We start from the raw sequence: 17,876 nt of genomic DNA, 5'->3' as shown, positions 1-17,876 counted from the left end.
CTACTTTATCAGCTGGCATCAGAATTTGCCAGTGCTGCAAAATTAATTCTTGCTTAGCTTGCAAAAAACCACTGATGGCTGGCAATAAAAGGAAAAGAAAACCTGGGTATTTTTGTTCTGATCTTCTTCAGCACTCGATCTGCAATAAAAAGAGCCGTTTAAGCTACAGAGTCAGAAATAACCAGAATCTGACCCCACTCAAACCGCATTTTCATTCTTAAATTGATATGTTGTTATGCAATACCCTTCAGTGCTTTTAGCTGACCACATCTTCTAAATCCAGACCTTCATCAACAACTTTAAACAGTCAGAAGTACACAAATACTGGAGTTGTCTGAGCCGACACCCATGTTTTGAAAAAATGAGACTCCTATAATTAGAGGTTTGATAAGAGACAATTTGCTTAAACACGGAGGAAATGGACAGTCATGTATGAACAGAGACTAAATACCCCATTCTTCCTCAATCGCATGACCAGCATAGTAGCAACCAAAGACTATGTGACAAAAATTCATAGCGTTACAGGAGCGAAAGAAGTTCTCCATAGTTTTCTCCATTTGCAAAAGCTACTAAAAGAGCACCCACTGAGGCAAAGGAGAATGTGAGCATAAAGATTCTTCAAAGTAAAATGTTTTCTAAAGTTTCTAGAAAAAGTCATTTAGAATTCCTTTTTCAGTCCTTCACTTTGATTCAGGAACGCTGTCAGTCTTATTTAAAAATGACAAAGCAATTATTTTTTAAACAAAAAAGAAATAACAAAACCCACAAGTGATAAGGCCAAGAATTTAACTTCATGCTCACGGCAACCTTCAACAACATCTCTTAGCTATAAACAATGAATTAGTTTCACTGGAAGAATTGCATCGTCACTGCACGCCCCCAGACAACTCTCAACTCACAGCTCCACCAACACATGCTGCAAATTAAGAAGGGAAAAAAAAACCACACAAAATCAAACCCCAGGAAGAAGAGGGAACACGAACGTAATGCACAAGTGTTGTTTGGATGAGTTAAGCATCTTCTAAATGACTGCAGTTATCTGGAGGAATATGAAAGGTAGGATGCTCTAACACAAACCACCTCCTCTCCCTGCTGTCAACAGGGCTGCAGACACCAAGAACACAGAGGCACTGACTGATGAGAACTTTCCAGCCTGCAGAAGAGCAAAGCAAGTAATAATAAAAACACACCAGCACAATAAACATTTGGATGCTTACCAGAGTTACCTGTGACACCGTAACCACCTTCTGTCACGTACCAGCTCGCTAAGGGTTACAGTGGGGTGTGAGAGCAGAGCTAACAACGATCCGCCTGGACAGGAATCCTTTCCAGTCACTGCCTTAGTATATGGATGACCAATTAAAGCAACTTTTGTTTAAAAAAAAAGAGAATGTCATTGACCCACCCACATTTCATAAAAGCAACAGGAAGGAACCGGAAGGTTTGAGAGGAAGGAGGCATTGCTTGGCTGGTCTTGCTGGAAAAAAAAAGGATTTTAAGCTAGTAACACAGCCATTCACTGAGTGGAAACCAACTTGGATCTGATTAAAGACACATTTTCATTCTCCACCCCTTCTCCTCACCCCCAGGAACAGGAAACAAGACAAAGCTACTGAACAAAGAAACAGATGAGCTAAGAAATCCTGTTCAATTGGCTTTGCACCAGCGCTTTGCCTCTCGTTCTGCTGAACGCTGCGTCTTTCACTGGTAACCACTGACTCTCCCTAGGCCCATGATAACAGTCTGTTAAACATAGTCAAATTGTCTTAACCAATTACAGAATCACAGAATCATTTTCGTTTTGGTTGGAAAGGACCTTTAAGATCATTGAGTCCGACCATTAACCTAACACTGCCAAGGCCACCACTAACCCATGTCCCTCAGCACCACATCTACACGGCTTTTAAATCCCTCCAGGGATGGGGACTCCACCACTGCCCTGGGCAGCCTGTGCCAATGCTTGACAACCCTTTTGGTGAAGACATTTTCCCTGATCTCCAATCTAAAACTCCCCTGGAGCAACTTGAGGCTGTTCTCTCTCATCCTATCGCTTGTTACCTGGGAGAAGAGACCAACCCCCCCTCGCTACACCCTCCTTTCAGGCAGTTGTAGAGAGCGATCAGGTCTCCCCTCAGCCTCCTTTTCTCCACACTAAACACCCCCAGGTCCCTCAGCCGCTCCTCATCACACTTGTGCTCCAGACCCTTCACCAGCTCCGTTGCCCTCCTCTGGACTCGCTCCAGCACCTCAAGGTCTTTCTTGTCGTGAGGGGCCCAAAACTGCACCCAGGATTCGAGGTGCAGCCTCACCAGTGCCAAGTACAGGGGGACGATCTCTGCCCTAGTCCTGCTGGCCACACTAGTGCTGGTACAAGCCAGGATGCTGGTGGCTTTCTTGGCCACCTGGGCACATTGCTGGCTCATATCCAGCCGGCCATCGACCAACACCCCCAGGTCCTTTTCCACCAGGCACTTTCCAGCCACTCTTCCCCCAGCCTGTAGCAGTGCGTGGGCTTGCTGCGCCCCAAGTGCAGGACCCGGCACTTGGCCTTGCTGACCCTCACACAGTGGCCTCAGCCCATGGATCCAGTCTGTCCAGACCCCTCTGCAGAGCCTCCTGCCCTCCAGCACATCAACACTCCCGCCCAACTTCGTGTCATCTGCAAACTGACTGAGGGTGCACTCGATCCCCTCGTCCAGATCGTTGATAAAGACATTGAACAGAACTGGCCCCAATGCTGAGCCCTGGGGAACACCACTGGTGATCGGAATTCCTGCAAACTAAGTAAAAGAGCTTAAAACACCTGATGCTGAAGTACAGATGCATACAGACCAGAAATCAACTTTTTTGTTTCTTGCCGTTATAAGCTTTTAACCCTACACAACTAATTTGCATTATTCTGTTTTGCTACAAATAAACCCTCTAGCTTTTTTTTTTTTTGCTACTGTTTACTGCATCTCATATCATTATTTTTTTTCTCCCTAACCCCAGCTAGGAGAGGAGGAAAAAAAAAACAAGTATTGTGATGGAGGACTCCACCAGCAGTGGAAGTGGTGTGGAGTAACAATGTAGGGATACACTCACTTTCCTAAAAGCCTTCCCCACATCTCTGCTTTCAGGCTGCATTGTTTAATGTTCGTCAGGAAATGCATTTCCAGCCGCAATGGCGGTGGTTTGTAAATTAAACACATCTTCCAAAAAGCGGAAGAGGCAGTAACTACAAAGCCATACTTTGGAGAGAAATTTAAACCACTCCAGAGCTTTTCATACAGCCAAACCAGATCCTTGCTTCTTACTCTCTCAAAAAATATGTCGTGTCTTTCATTTTACTTGTAGCTTGTACGAAGCCTTTCAACTCTCAAGCAGGTTTCTAAATTTAAAAGAAATGAAGTCATTGAACTGAGCCTATGGAATACAACGAAGGGCCAGACGGTCTGCACCTGCGGAGGAGCCTGCCAGCATCAGAAGCCGAGTGGGCGCTCCTGCCAGCGCTGGGCACCAGCCACGAGAGCCGCCGGACAAATTTGCAAAACAGAAGTCAGCCCGGGCTCAAACTCCTGGCTCAGGAAGCTCCTACGCTGCAGGAGCTTGGCACAGCACCTTTGGGAAGCAATGCTACTTGACTGCCCTTTTCTCGTGGTTTTATTGCTCGTTTTATTGCTTGCCTGTTGCTTTCCCTTTTAGGGATGGCTTTGTACACTGCCACCACCCAAGAGAAAGGTGGGGGGGAGAATGGAAGGGAAGCCAAATGATTGTGGGGGTCAATAAAAAGGAAGGTGCCAAGGGTCAAAAATTATGATCAGAGAACCAGAGGGGGACACCAGACACCACCCAAGAGCACCCATCACTCCTCAAAGGCATCCAAGGAGCCAGAGGATACTGCTCAATAGCGTGACAAGCAGTGGGAATGGAAATGACCCCTGGAGTTCCTGTCTTATTCCCTCCTCCTAGTGGTGTTAACAGCCAGCTTGGCCAAGGCCAGGCAAAGGGCTTGTAATTTAGGGCCTCAGACAATAGCTAGACTAATAAAAAGTTGATGGGAGCAGAACAACCAAAACCTCATGACGAGGGTCATGGAGACCAGACACTAGCCTGGATGGACCTCTCCGCTACAGTAATCACATTGCCCCAAGTACCCCGTGCACAACTTCCAGTTCATTGTTCAACTTCTCACCCTTTAAATGAATAACTAATTTAAGTTTTAAGACACTTAGACTCCAAAACACCCAGACATCAGGTACTGGCTGAAATTAATTTTATAGCAAATTGTACATGAGGTTTATATGAGACTCGTCACTTGCATACATGTCCACAGTCCATCATGAATTATCCAGATCTCAAGCAACTCTTCAACCTCGAGCAACAAGACTCGCTCGGTCTTTAAGCCATGCTAAAATTAGTTTTACAAGAATACATTACAAGGACACACTTTCAAGAAAGCAGGTACAGAACAGGCTGCTTGTACATCTTGATTAGTTGCATTTACACAGAGGAACACCCACTTGTACCTTCTTGCTTCTCAACATACCACCAGTTCTGTCCTCTGCTACTCAACAACGCTGTTTCTGAATTTGTTATTCTAGTCAATTTAAAAAAACACACTTACCCATCTACAGCTTCAGCTGAAGATCTCAAGAGCACTTTGCAAAGATCAACACTGACCTGCTCGGTGTTTTGCAGGTTAAACACCGTTTTATGGGCATACAGCTCAGCCTTGTTTACATGAAAAATTAAACTGACCCTCTTGGCTATGTAAAGCTACATCCCTAGCGCGGCCCTTGTGCAGACCGTTTATTTAAGTGGATCTTCTGGGCTCAGCTTCTATCATCCAGAAAAAGATATGGAAAGAACAATCCCCCCCATAGAGCATAGATCTGCATAGATATCACCTATAAAACTACACAGAATAAAACAGCAAATGAAAACTCTCTGAACCCTTGGGGGAGTGGGAAAGGCGGTGGAAGGGGGAGGAGAAAACACACGCATGCCATCAAGGCCACATGTTCCTGATAGCATTAATTCTTACTGCCTTCTTATTAACTGAAAAAAAGCAAATTTAGTATATACCTAAATGCCCTCGCGATCTTGTGCCGAACTACAGCAAGACAGAAGTGTCTGGCCTACACTGGTTCCTCATTTCCTTTGGTTAATCTCCAGAAAAAGAAAAATTTTAAAAAATCTTACTCTCCTGATCCTTCATCCACTATCCACAAGTTCACTGGTTTCAGACTCGTTTTCTTAAGGCAGTTGTTGAAGGCTGCTCCAGAATAGGGTGCACTAATGGGTTCACAGCATATTCTACTCTAACTTCCACTAACATCTCATTTGCCCCCGACACCAGCTCCACACCGAAATTCTTCTTAGGCACATACAGTCATACACACATCCGTTCCACAGCAGGACACAGACAGCTTGGAAAACCGGGGGGTGTTTGGAAAAAATGCACACTGCGAGCTTAAGCTGTATCTTGTGTTATCACCAGTGAAATCCTACCTGCCACGCTGCTGCTAGTTCCCAAGCTTATTTGCTCTCAACCTCCTCACTGCCTTGGGAACACTACAGGAGTTCAGCTCACTCTTAGATTGTAACGTACATCACCACTCCTCTCTCCTTGTGTCATTCAATACGTTAAAACAGATCTACCGGGGAACCAACAGGCATCCAGCTTGGTTTCATGTTCTCAGTACTGTTACACTCCCTACCTTGGTAACTGTTATCCCTTTAGCTATAGCTGGCCTCAAATTTGCTTTTCCCCCTCCATAGATGCCTGAACTTAAAGCCTTTCAAAAGGGATTCTCAGGAGTCTCAATGATTACTCAAGCAGCTCTGTCTTGTAAACTGGAAAAGTTATAAACAGAAGTAAGGGAATGTCAATAGAGTGGGGGAGAATTTCCCTTTGCAAACTCCGTATTTAATAATTTCTATCACTTTATAAAGCACGGGGGGAAAAAAGGTTACTCCTCTCTGACTGCACCAGAGCTATTTATAAACACATGGCAAAGGCCTAGCAGATGTTTCCGGTGGTACATCTGGGATTAACGAACAAAAATATGTAATCAAGTTTAGAGAAAAGGTAGCCAGCTCTTTAAATACAATAGTCAAGGAGGAATTATGAATCATATTTAAGTATCAGATGTGCCAACAGAAGAGTCTATACCAACCCACTGCACACTGAAACAGGCGTTAACACCCATTCTCACCCTGACTGGAAGATAAGGAGTCTCAGTCACTCAAGGAGAAAGATCCCACTTACAGCTGCAATGACTGCATTCCTCCCGCGACTCCTTTACCTCAATAAATCTGTTTACACCCAGTTCCTCTTTGCAGCACAGCAGGTCACTCTCAACTCATCTTTTCAGCGTAGCTCCTCCAGTAAGGGTGCTGGTATACAATTCTGTGCACAGGCTCTATTTTAAGTCTCATACGCTGGATTAAAATAGTATGGAGTTAAAAGCAATAATTATCAAACATCTGCACTTTCTCTACAGCTGCAATACCAACGCGTGAGCTATAAACCCACTGAAGGGAGCTATACCAGACTAGCTATAAAACTAAACTCCAGTGAATTCCCAGAGTAGTAAAGGATCCAAATCCTCAAGGTTATATACGTTAAAGTTTTGCAGCACAAGAACTTGTGTGATTTCCAGTTCAGGCATGACAGTAGAGAACAACAACAGGCATTCATCACCATGTTGGATGACTGCCTCAATATGGCACCGTCCTAATAAAATAATACTCAGTCCTCTTTTGTTCATCATGTTTCCTTTAATGTCCAGCAAAGCCAAGAGATGCCAGTAAAACTGAATACAGCAAGCCCTTTAACAGAAATATCATGGCCACGTAGGCCCTCACTCTAGACCGACCTTACTATCCAGCCATGATGAGTGGAATGGTTTTGTCGCTAAATACTGTTGTAAGCTTAACTAATTCTCTGCATACAAAAGGTAATTTAGAAATCAAATAGTAACAGTAGATATAATCTCAAGGCAGGGCTGAAGTCCCACTAAAGCGTATTTCCAGCTCATAAACATTTCTACTAATGTGGATTCCTCTGCAAGATCTGTTTCTCGACCTTACGGCTACAGAAGGAAGATATTCATGCTGCTAAAAAAACACAAATTACTTTTCTATTACATCTTTCAGTTAACTTTATTAGACCAAGGGAAGTCCTTTGAAGAAGCTGCACATTCGTGTCTGCCATTACACCCGTCAGCACAGAAACGCTCATGTTTCACAGAGCTTGAAAACTTATTGTGAGGTAAATACTTCCATTGGTATTTAAAATCATCAGTTTGGGCAGAGGATTTCTAATCTCTGCCTGCTGTGCTCCCCCCTGCCACCTTGCATAAACTTTTAATCTCCGATGCAGAGGCCTATTATTAGAGCAGGCTGAAAAAAACCCAAAGACTGAAGGCATGTTGTTTATCACGGAAAAGGTTAGGGCAAAGCCTTTCTAAAACAAAACCTGATAAACCTTTGTTTTTCCTGAGAAAAGTCAAAACACATTTCCTTCATGTTTTAAAAACTCTTTCTCTGTAAATAAAAAACAGTTAGTGACGCAACATAAAATTATGCCCTTTTTAAATAAAAAGTTTCAATTCAGCAGGGAGAAACAAGCCCTACTAAACACTTAACGTGGCCTTAGCACCTCAAGACATACCAAAGGGTTCCTAAAAGACCGCACATACTGTAAAGCAAGCTGGGCTTTCACCTTCATTTAAACACAAACTTGCCTACAAACCAACCCAGAAGCTGGGAAAGAAAAAAAAACCACAGCCTTTAGCTGGGTTTGAAAGCACTGGAAGGCCGGTGCAGTGAGCAGGACCGAGGATGTGCATTGGCACACGAGTGCAGCTAACAGAGCCTCTCCCGCCTCCCCACTCACGGTGCAGGAAAAATGCAGGAAACAAGTACGGCAAGTACCAAGAATACCTTTTGCACAACCCCCATCTGAAAAAAACGAAAGACAAAGAAGGAAAAAAAAAGAGGGGGGGGAGGGCAGCAAAGAGCTCCTAGACTAGTTCAATACAGATAACCCAGACATGCCCTGAGTCATAACTGAAAGCTGGAATGAGGACACAGCCATGGAGGCTCATACCCCACACTGGGCAAGTGAGCGATCGATCGCCCTCGCCAGAAGACACCCATGGCCTCCTAGGCAGCACGGGCAGGCCAAGAGCAGACAGGCAGGGAAGCGTGCCTTGATCACACCTGATTCCTCACTAAATATCAGTAAGCCACGCACTTTCCTGTAAACTTTCAGCCTGAAAGATTTCACATACGTCGAACTAGCCTGAGCAATGAATAAAAGCCGGCTGATACACACTGCCCAGCGACCCCACGACCACAGGCAGCGGGGACAAGGGTCACGCATAAACCGGTGGCTGAGAGTTGATACGCTCTCCCTGCTTTCTGGCTGTAGAAAGTAGCACAAAACTTCTTGTCAGCGAAGCAGAAGCACTTACTGCACACCGGCAGATGAGAGGTGGGTGGCACAGAGCGCGGCAGAGCCAAGCTAAGGAGAGGGGGGTGTCCCCAGCGAACAGGGGCTGTGTTCGGCGTCTTGAAACACAAACTCGGCGAGAGGGAGGATGCTCACTTCAGCTGCACCGCCCAGACAGCCTCGGGGGGCCGAAAGGAGCGGCAGGAGCACAGCAGGGCCCAGACCAACTGCGGGTCGCCAGCCGGGCAGGCAGCCCCGCCCGCAGTCGCCCTGCCCGGGCCCGCTGCCGGGGAGCGGCGCCTGGGCGGCCCCGCCGGGCTGCGCGGGGAGGAGCCTCCTGCACAGCCCCGCTGCCACCGAAACTTCTCCAGGAACCTGGCTCGCCCGGCGCTTTTCCTCCGAACCATAACACTTACGAACCCCAAACGCGGCCGGATCCCACCCCTCCCGAGCCCCCTTCCAGCCGCCACCCCACACCGGCCTGGCCCAGCGCGGCCTCCGAGCGCGGCCGGCGCAGGCCCACGCCCCGCCGGCGGTGGCGGCAGCACGGCCCGCTCCGCTCCCCTCCGCCTCACCGGGCCGCGCTCCGCTCCGCTCCCCCCGCGCCGCCTCGGCCTCTCGCCGCCGCCCCTCACAGAGCCGCAGCGGCCGGCAGGGCCCGGCCCGCCTCACCGCGCAAAAGTTTCCAAGTGAGAGAAGCAGGGCGGCGGTACCGCACGCCGAGCCCGGCACAACTTTACCGGGAAGCAGGACGATCGCCTCGCCGCCGCCTCGCTCGCTCCGGCCGCTTTGTCTCTCCCCTCTCCCAACGCCTCTCCCGTCCCGCTGAGGAAATCGGCTCTTCCGGGCGCCTCCCCGCCCCGCGCGCCCCGGCCCGGCCCGGCTGCTCTTCCCGGCACCGCCCGCCGCGCCGCCCCCGCGCCCTGCCGGCACCGCCCGCCGCAGGTGAGGGCCGGGGCCGGGCCGGAGCTCTCGGGGCGCCCCGCGGGGCTCCCGCCCCCCCCCAGCCCCTCCACAGGGCCGCGGCGGGCGGGCTTCGGCCCCTCAGGTGGAAGGAGAAGTTTCCCCTGAACTCCCCCCCTCAGCTGAGGCTCTCTGAGCGGGGGGAGACATGATATTTTGAGGTAAAATCAAAACATTTTAGGTCATAAACCTGGCTTTGTCACCCTGAGGTAGCGTAGGGCACGGAAAGGTGTGTGGAGAACTGGGAGGTGAACGGGGTTTTGAAGGAATTGGAGGGAAAATACAGCTCGGTTCCTCTTGGGTTTTGTAAATTGGTGGTTTGGTTTGAAAACCTAAAGTGTATTAACCTGTTGCTCTTAGAAAAGCTCTTTGGGTTTATGCCAATGTCTCTAATAACAAGGCTACAGGGGAGAAGGGACATGGGAAGGCCCTGAGGTACACGCAGGCGGGTCACCAGAGCTCCTGTCACAAGAGAGGGAGGTTTTAGGAACCCCACCTCACCCCACAGAGGCAGGGTTGCAGATGGGCAGAGCTGTCTTTAAGCGGTAATTTGTTTCAAAGGTTTCTTTGAAAAGTCTCAGTGAGCCTCTTGTGTGAGAGTGACCACTTTTATCTACAGACACGGTACTCTGGGATTTTTCATGGTGTGCTTTGAGATGGTCTTTAACACAAATGTCTCTACAGAACTTGCATGTGTACTGGATTGTAAAAACAATTGAATAAATATGTTACGTGACCCATTTGCCAGCACTTCTGAGATACCCGAATCTACTCGCTCCATCCTTTGATATTAAGCAGAATATAGAGAGACTGGGCAACCTACCAGGGAGGTACGTTCATTTAAGGTACATAATTTAGCCGAGGGAGGTGGGCAGGCCGTGCGGATTCCCGAGGGGCCAGCCCCAGGTCGGTGTCACGGCGCAGGCACACCATGGTTCACGACGGTGACTTTCCTCCGGGCCCTGGTCCCATGGCATTAGCAGGGCCGTGTTTCCTATTTTGCCATACTCCTACAAGCCTTTTCTGCAGGAAGACAGACGGTGTCCTGCAGTGTTTTAGATTGCGTTTTTCTTTCCTGCAGGTTTAATCCAAGAAAGGGATCCAAGACAAGGAAATAAATAGAGTACCGTTGTTTTACAATCCAGAAAGAAAACAGAGATCAAGCATCTAACCTTGTCGGTGACTGAAGTTAATCGAAAGAAAGTGAGATCTGTAATTATGATACTGACCGAGATAAGTTATTAAAATAATATAGGGTCTTCAGTGCCTTAACAAACAGGCTTTTCTCTGGAAACACAGAGAAAACAGATTTTCTAAGCTCCTTGTATTTCCTGCTTGTACCAAACCATTAATATTTTGGTGTCAGTTGCACCAGGGATTCAAACTACTCATTTCTGATCTGTAGCACACTCTCAGTAAAATTGAGTTTACACTTCAATAGCTTGCTTTCTTTCATTACTCCTTTTAATATCATGTCTTGGCCTCCTGTGGTGGCTTCCACATTCGGCAGTTCTGCATGTCTCACATCCTTTCAGGACAAAATGTCAGATTTAAAAAAAAAAAAAACCTTTTAAAACTACAAACTCAAAGGTAGAAGGCCTGGAGTTGTGGAGAATCACACGTTCTGCACTGCACCACTGGAAAGCGAAGCAAAAAGTAGATCAGCTGGCAGCTCTGTTGGTTCGTGGAGCGAGTTAAAAGACTGAGCAAACAAAAAATAAAATTATGTAAAAATAGAGCCAGCTAGGCTGAGATTGGACTTTGTCTCTTAATTAACAGCTCTCTCTGGAACATGGAGGCAGGCTCTGTCACTGCGACTAAAATGCAGGGTGCTGTTTAGACAGGCACCCGGGAACAATAGCTAACACTTCCCATCCAGTAAATGTCGTTAAGACAGCATCAGGCTGTGCCAGCAGCGTGATATCTTATCCATTTTCTGCAATGAGTTAGAAGGTTTTTGCTTGACCCCGAATCTCCCTTTTAACAGTGTTTGTGGTTTTGTAATCCCATTTTCCTGGGTTTTTTTAAAAATGTTTCTCTCACCCCTTTTTGCTAGGTGCAAACCAAACGTAAGCCAGGGGAGAGCACAGGCGAGGAGGAGAGGCTGCCGCAGTGATACTGCGGGTAGGCTGTTAAGTGCGTAAAATAAACAAACGCTCTCAGTCTCGCCTCTGTTAGGGCAATTCGAGATGTAGCATGTAAGAGCAGAACACGGTTGGCGACTGCGCACTCCTGGCAGCATGACTGCATTAGTCAGATGTGGGCACAAGGGCAATCCCTGACTGGTGCCACCTGGAGACACCCGTGTGGGCGTAGTCACAGCAGGAAGCTGCCCTTTCGCCATTCGATCCTGGGATAGGTTTGTGTGCCAAGCAAGGAAGGGTCTTGTTTCTGTAGTCTGCTAGTCCCAGCGTACACAGAGTCTAAATTATATGCTTCAGCTGGAACTTTCTATTTCTGTGACAACATTGCTGAAATGAAGTAGTTGCTCCGAGTGTCCGTTCATAGCCATTGTAAAATGTGTGTTTGATCTTTGTCTTTTTAAAAAAGAGCGGTTTAGTTTTGTTATTTGTGAGAAGTGAGTGTTGAAAGAAGTGAGGGGTGCAAAGACAGGACTGCTGGGGCGGGAGAGGGTAATGGGGGGAATTAAGAGGGACTGAGAGGGAAGGAAACGAAATAAGGAAAAGTGGAAAATATGTAGAGCGGTGTAATGATGGGCAGAAGTCGCTGCAGGAGAGGCTGAATGGGCAGCGGTCAACCAATAGAAAGAAGAAGGACTAAAAATATGGCAAAAGAATCTCATGGTCCAAATACCAGAGGCTATCTGCAAGCTGATGTCACACTGTGCAGCGAGGACAGCCCCAGGGCAGCTGCACTGTGCCACCAGCTGCGTGGACTGCAGAGGAGCAGTTACACGGTGCAGTCTTGTCACCTCTGCTGTCTCTGCAGCAGTGCCCATCCCTGGTCTGCCAGCAAGGGGGCCAGGAACAGGGTAGGGACCTCACAAACCGGGTGAACTTTCCTATGGGGGTTACCCCAAAATACAGCACCCTCTGAGGACTGGTGGCTCTGATGAATCCAGCAACGTAGCAAAGTGACAAAATTGAGGGTCTGGAACAAATGTCGACTCCTGCATGCTATGGCATCAAGTCCTGGGGACTTCCAGTATTGGTCTCAGTGCTCCCATGCAGCTGGGACGCATCACCATTCCTCTTCAGGGCTCAGATAGTAAGATGGTCTCCCAAGATCCAGTTAGGAATCAACAGCCACACAGCCAGGAAGCAAATCCCAATGCCCCGGGGCCATGCATGCCTCAGGACTGCGTTAGCAGGGTGGAAACGCTTGTAGGTGGTGCTTTTGGTGGGACTACAGCTACGCCACCTTAGCTGTGCATCTCAGCAGAGTAACTAAAACGCTCTCCTTGATTAAAGGAACCTCAGTCAGGAGAACAGATTTACCAATACATCTTCATCTACACTGGGGCTCCTTCTGGTACTCCTGGCTGCCCCAGGATCCGACCTTGCTGCCCTGATCAACGCTGCAATGCCTCTGAGGTCAGCACAGGCTGTGCCAGCCAGAGCTACAGCCCTGGGTGCTCACTGCCCAGCGTTTACGACTGCTGTGGTCACCACCACTGCCCACCTGCTCCAAGAAAAGCTGTCTGCTAGAAACATGCCCCAGTTCATACTCAGGATGCCACTGGATCCTAAGCAAAACACTGTCTCTTCCTCCATCGCCGAGTGCTCCTGGAGCCTTTGGAAAGAGAAACCCAGAAGCAATTCATAACGCCAGCATGACCACGAGCACAGGGTCTGCCGGCACCCAGCAGCATCTCCCCACGCACACACCCTACAGCACAGGCGTCCTGAAAAAAACAGGCAGAGACTGTAATGAGGAGAAATGATGCTGTCCCAAAAGGCTCAGCATGAACTGGGTTCACTGGTTGCTGCTTTTCCAACTAGGGAACAGCCTAGCCCGAGTAGTTTGCATTCACCTCCGGTTCACACAGCCTTTGTGTAATAAACTGTCATAGCCCCAGAGAAGGGAACATTCAAAAAAGCGCCCCGAGGCAATGCATAGCAGAAGCCTGAGAATCCTACTGCATGAGTCACTGACCTCCACACACTGCATCTATTTCAGCCTTTAATTAATAAGGTTTTACATTTCTATGGCACTTTCCTTCTGGAAAGATCCTAAAATGCTGTGAAGACTAAGGGTGTACAGCACCATTGAAATGTGGTTCCTGGAGAGGTGGGACTGTGGAGGGAAGGAAAGCTTAGCCAAGGGCACTGGGGAAAAAAAAATCGTCATTTTAAATGGAGCCTCTGTTACATCACTGGGTATTTCATATCCATGGAGAACAGACAATAAGGTTTTAGTTTCTAAGGCACCGCTTGAATAAACAGGCATCGTAGATTGCTTTCTTTGTCCAGGAGGGATGCAGTGCAAAACAAGTACTGGGTGATTTTAATTTAGGGTGTTAAAAGACCACAACTTAAGCTACAAATTTAAACCATCATTGGACCAAGGCTTTCCTCCCTCCTGATGAGTAAGTTATTCCCAAACGCTAGACACAAAGCAGAAGCCAGTGGAGGAAATAAATGCCATTCTGACAGCACCTGACCCTACACTCGGAGCACCAAACTCCCTTTCATGCTCCCTGGAAGCTCAGCAGCATCACACAAAGCTTCAGCAAGGTAAAAGCTGGCCCCAAGCACCAAGTGGGGCAACGGAGAAAACAACCTGGCAACAGTCCTCCTGTCCCCAGGCTGATGTGACCCCTGAGGGGAGCTAGGGCTTTGCTGAACCAGCACGAACCTCTTTGTCTCTATTTTGAAAGATTAAACTAGTCGAGTCGCTCTGCTGGGCTGACTTCCCTCAGCGGAGACTTCTTTCTGCGGATAAGCTGGGCCTGGCTTGCGCTAAACCGAGGGCGGCTGAAAGGACTGTCAGCCACAGCTGGCATCCCTCTTTCTAAGTACTTGGCCCAAATAGCCTGCGAGCACTTGGCCACAAAGAGTTTTCAAAGGAACGTCAAAATTCTTTATTTCTTAGTGCAATTCCACCCTATTTTTATCTGCCACTTTCTGGAAGAGACACATGGGCATTGCCACAGCTAGTTGTAAACTTTCATTGCTTCCCGAGGAGAAATTGCAGGCAAATTACAGGCTAGCGCGCTCTTTTTATGTCTCTCCTGCTCGGGGCGTGTCAGCACTGCTGCATTGCCTTCCACCCCCAACACGCTCCTCCCTGCCGCATCCTCTCCGTGCTTACTGACAGACATTAGTGACCTGCCTCCACAAACAACACATCTAACACCACATTCAGCATGAGATGAGTCCTCAGAGCTATGTCAACAGGATGCTGGAGAAACGTATATCCCACGCGTGCAGAATGGGGTCACCCCCGACTTCCACCTCCACCCACGCGTCTCTCTTGGCCACCCTGCACTTGAGCTCTACCTGCTACATTAACCTAGAGCAAGGGCAGGGCTGGCTGTGTACGTTAAGTCTGTGGTTGCACCAGATCTGATATTCCCTTCTCTGTGTGCTCCTGCTAACTCGCCCATGCCATGCACAGCTCCACGTCACTCCTCTAGGCCTACGAAGAGGTGATGTCCTCACCTCTCACGCTGCAGGCTGGCATGGAGGAACACCCTTAATCCTTCATGTTTCAGCATTTCCAAGAGGAAAGCATCACTAGCAGGTATTAACTATCCCTCTCCCATGAAGACAGAAATACATACAAGCAGTTTTTATACTGTTGTAGTAGCAGGGAAACTGAGGCAGAGCAAGTTAGTGCTCATATCCCCACAGCTCCTGCCCCAGGTTCCTATCCCCGCCAATTCCAGCCCCAAGTCCAAGCACAGGACCACGCTGCCTGCACTGCACCAGAGAACCCTGAGGCTGGAAATCCCACAACCGCGTGGCTTTTTAGGCCTCGGAACTTCATCCAAAGGGAGAAATCCTGTCGTCAAGGTGAAAAGCATTGCTACAGAAATGTGATCAAAGAGAGAGTTATCAACTTAAGTGTACTCAGGAGTTTCTGTTCCAGACAGGAGAATTATCAATGAGAAACCAATCTTATAAGGTAGCTGCTATTGACAGGGAAATAAAAGGAATACAGTTCTTACCAGACAGACCTAAGTTGCTCCAAATTGCTGTCAGAGTGAAATATCTTGCTGGTAATTTGTTTCCAAATTCTTTCTCCCTCAATTTGATTTGTTGCTGTACAGTGGATGATCTATTCTGCACAGCATCTCGAAGAGCATTCCCGTTGTCCTCTCACTGATTGTTTGTGAGCTATCACTTCTGGGAGTTGGCAGCATTTATTGTAAAAAGGGACATCATCACTTGAAAAGCAGATTTTGTCTGAGGATGCGGTATCTGCTGCCATTACAAATAGCAGCTAAGATTACTGGGAGGAAAGTCGTCGGGGAAAAATTACATTTCCTCCCCATCTTTGAGCTTGTCTGCATGGGCGAGTGGCCATGCTGCGTGTCCGTACCCTGGGGAGGGGGAAGAATGGGGCAGCATTTTCTAACAAGACTTGAATAAATCCTTTAACCAGGTTCCTTTTTAACCAGGAGAAAAATTACTAGGGTTTCCTACCTCCTGTGGTATTGTAGCAAGAAGATGAGCATCACATCCAGCATTTTTTTTCTGCTGATCTCTGCCCTTTCTTATGTGAAGGAGGAAAAGGTAACTCTGACTTATGAAGCATCCTGCTGGGTTCAGTGATGTCTCCTACGTGATATGTCTGGGGCTTTCCCTTGCCTTTGAATGATCGCTCCCGGCTCGCCAGACACTTGGTCACTGCACAGGATATGTTTCTGCACACTTGGCACAGAGGTAGAAATGCAAAGCTCAAGTCTCACCTACCCACCTGGATCCACCCAGCCTGTGTGCAGTTGCCGATGAGAAGAGCAGTATCGTTGCCCTGGATTTCTCATTCAAGAACACACATGTTTCTTCTCCTGTCCTTGCCCTGCTTATCTCAACCCACTTTGTCCAGTGGTTTAAGCAAATTCAGAGAAATTCTAGTTTTGGGACAAGGAGCTACCCTGAGTTAGCTACATGGCTCTAAAGCGTGGGCACAATGGATAGGCTTTCCCCAGCCCGCCTGAGCCTGGCTCGCAGGGCACGAGGTGCCAAAGGGCTGTCTGTGCAGCTCCCTGGATAGAGTCTCACCCATCTCACGAGTATAGCTCTATTAGATTAAAAAAAAAAAAAAAAAAAAAAGGAAGATAACATGTATACCTGGTACTTGCTTATTCCTGGATCTTTCCGGGAAAGTACTGGCAACTTCAGCATATTTCTGCTCACCAGCTTGTTGGTGGGACCCACAGGTGGCATTGCTGTGGAGAGGGCACTGCAGGCACGATGTCAGGCATTTCAAATCACCCCAAAAGCTCACGCTGCACTTTGGACAGGTCTTGGTGCCGTCCAGAGCATGGAGGGAGCTGGAGAGTTGGGAGCTGGTGGAGGGATCACACCCCACCCACTTAAGCACTGGAAAACTAATAATTGCTGCAAATGCTGGAGAGCAGCAAGAAAACACGGCACTAGTTCAACTGGCTGTAATTTTGCCACACAGTTTACTCTGACATGAGGTCAGGGAAAGCTCCACTTAAGCAATTGTAACAGCACTGAAAAGATTGAATTAAGAAAAAAGGGAAGGAACATAAACCTCCCACTATTGTTATTTTTCAGAAAGCAACAACAGGAAGAGACAGTTGAGGAATATCCTCAATCAAAATCCTCAGGCCTTGAGGCTCTGAGCTGTTATTCCTCCCTGGAAACCAGCCACAAAAGACAGACACCCTGAACCGTGGGGAGGTCTGCTCCATCCCCACACCGGGGTATGTGGACCCATTCCTGTGGCCAGGTGTCCGCAGAGGATTATCTCGCTGCCCTGGCTTTGGCTGCCCTTGGTGTTTGCTCTGCTCTCTCATGGGATGCCCCAGGCAGGTGGCTTGATGCTGCGCCCTGTCTGGAGCAGCAAATCTCCCAGGTGCCACTGCCAGGGCTTGGGACACTGCTGTGTCCCCAAGCACAGGTATTGCAGTGGGGCTGCTCGGGAGCCAGCAATTTCTTCTCTTTGCAGGAGCAGGCTGAACCTTTCTGAGGTAACCGAATGCGGGTGTCAGCACAAATCAATCTCTCACTTCTCAAAAATATATCTATATATCAGATCCAAACCCTTTCCTCCAGAGTCTTGTGGCAGAAATGGAGTTTTAAAATGCTTAATTATTTATAGCTGAAATGCTGGGGAAGAAAACCAACCTAATTTGTCCTGCTGGAGCAGAGTGTGCCAGTCCCCATCACCCACTGCTTGCACAACACCTGAGAGTAAGGAGAGCTGGATGGGGAACAAGGAGGAAGGAGCAGTGCCCGAGAGCAGGGTACAAGCACCCCAAAGCAGAGCCAGTTCACACAAGGACATGGTCAAACCCAAATGATCACAATCC

At 48.1% G+C, this 17,876-nt stretch overlaps 1 protein-coding gene across 1 annotated transcript in view; it reads right to left on the bottom strand.

Moving 5' to 3' along the window:
* Positions 1 to 9,307, bottom strand: part of CTNNA1 (catenin alpha 1) — a 120,328-nt gene extending 111,021 nt beyond the window's left edge. The window contains exon 1 of the mRNA XM_068417196.1: positions 9,184 to 9,307. The gene's annotated coding sequence lies outside the window, so the exon portion shown is untranslated. The remainder of the gene's footprint in view (positions 1 to 9,183) is intronic.
* Positions 9,308 to 17,876: the final 8,569 nt, after the last annotated feature.

This window comes from Nyctibius grandis, chromosome 22 (genome assembly GCF_013368605.1).
Source record: "Nyctibius grandis isolate bNycGra1 chromosome 22, bNycGra1.pri, whole genome shotgun sequence".
Classification (NCBI taxonomy): Eukaryota; Metazoa; Chordata; class Aves; order Nyctibiiformes; family Nyctibiidae; genus Nyctibius; species Nyctibius grandis.
The sequence above is the reverse complement of the archived record's forward strand: the minus strand, read 5'-3'. Positions and strand labels throughout refer to the sequence as shown.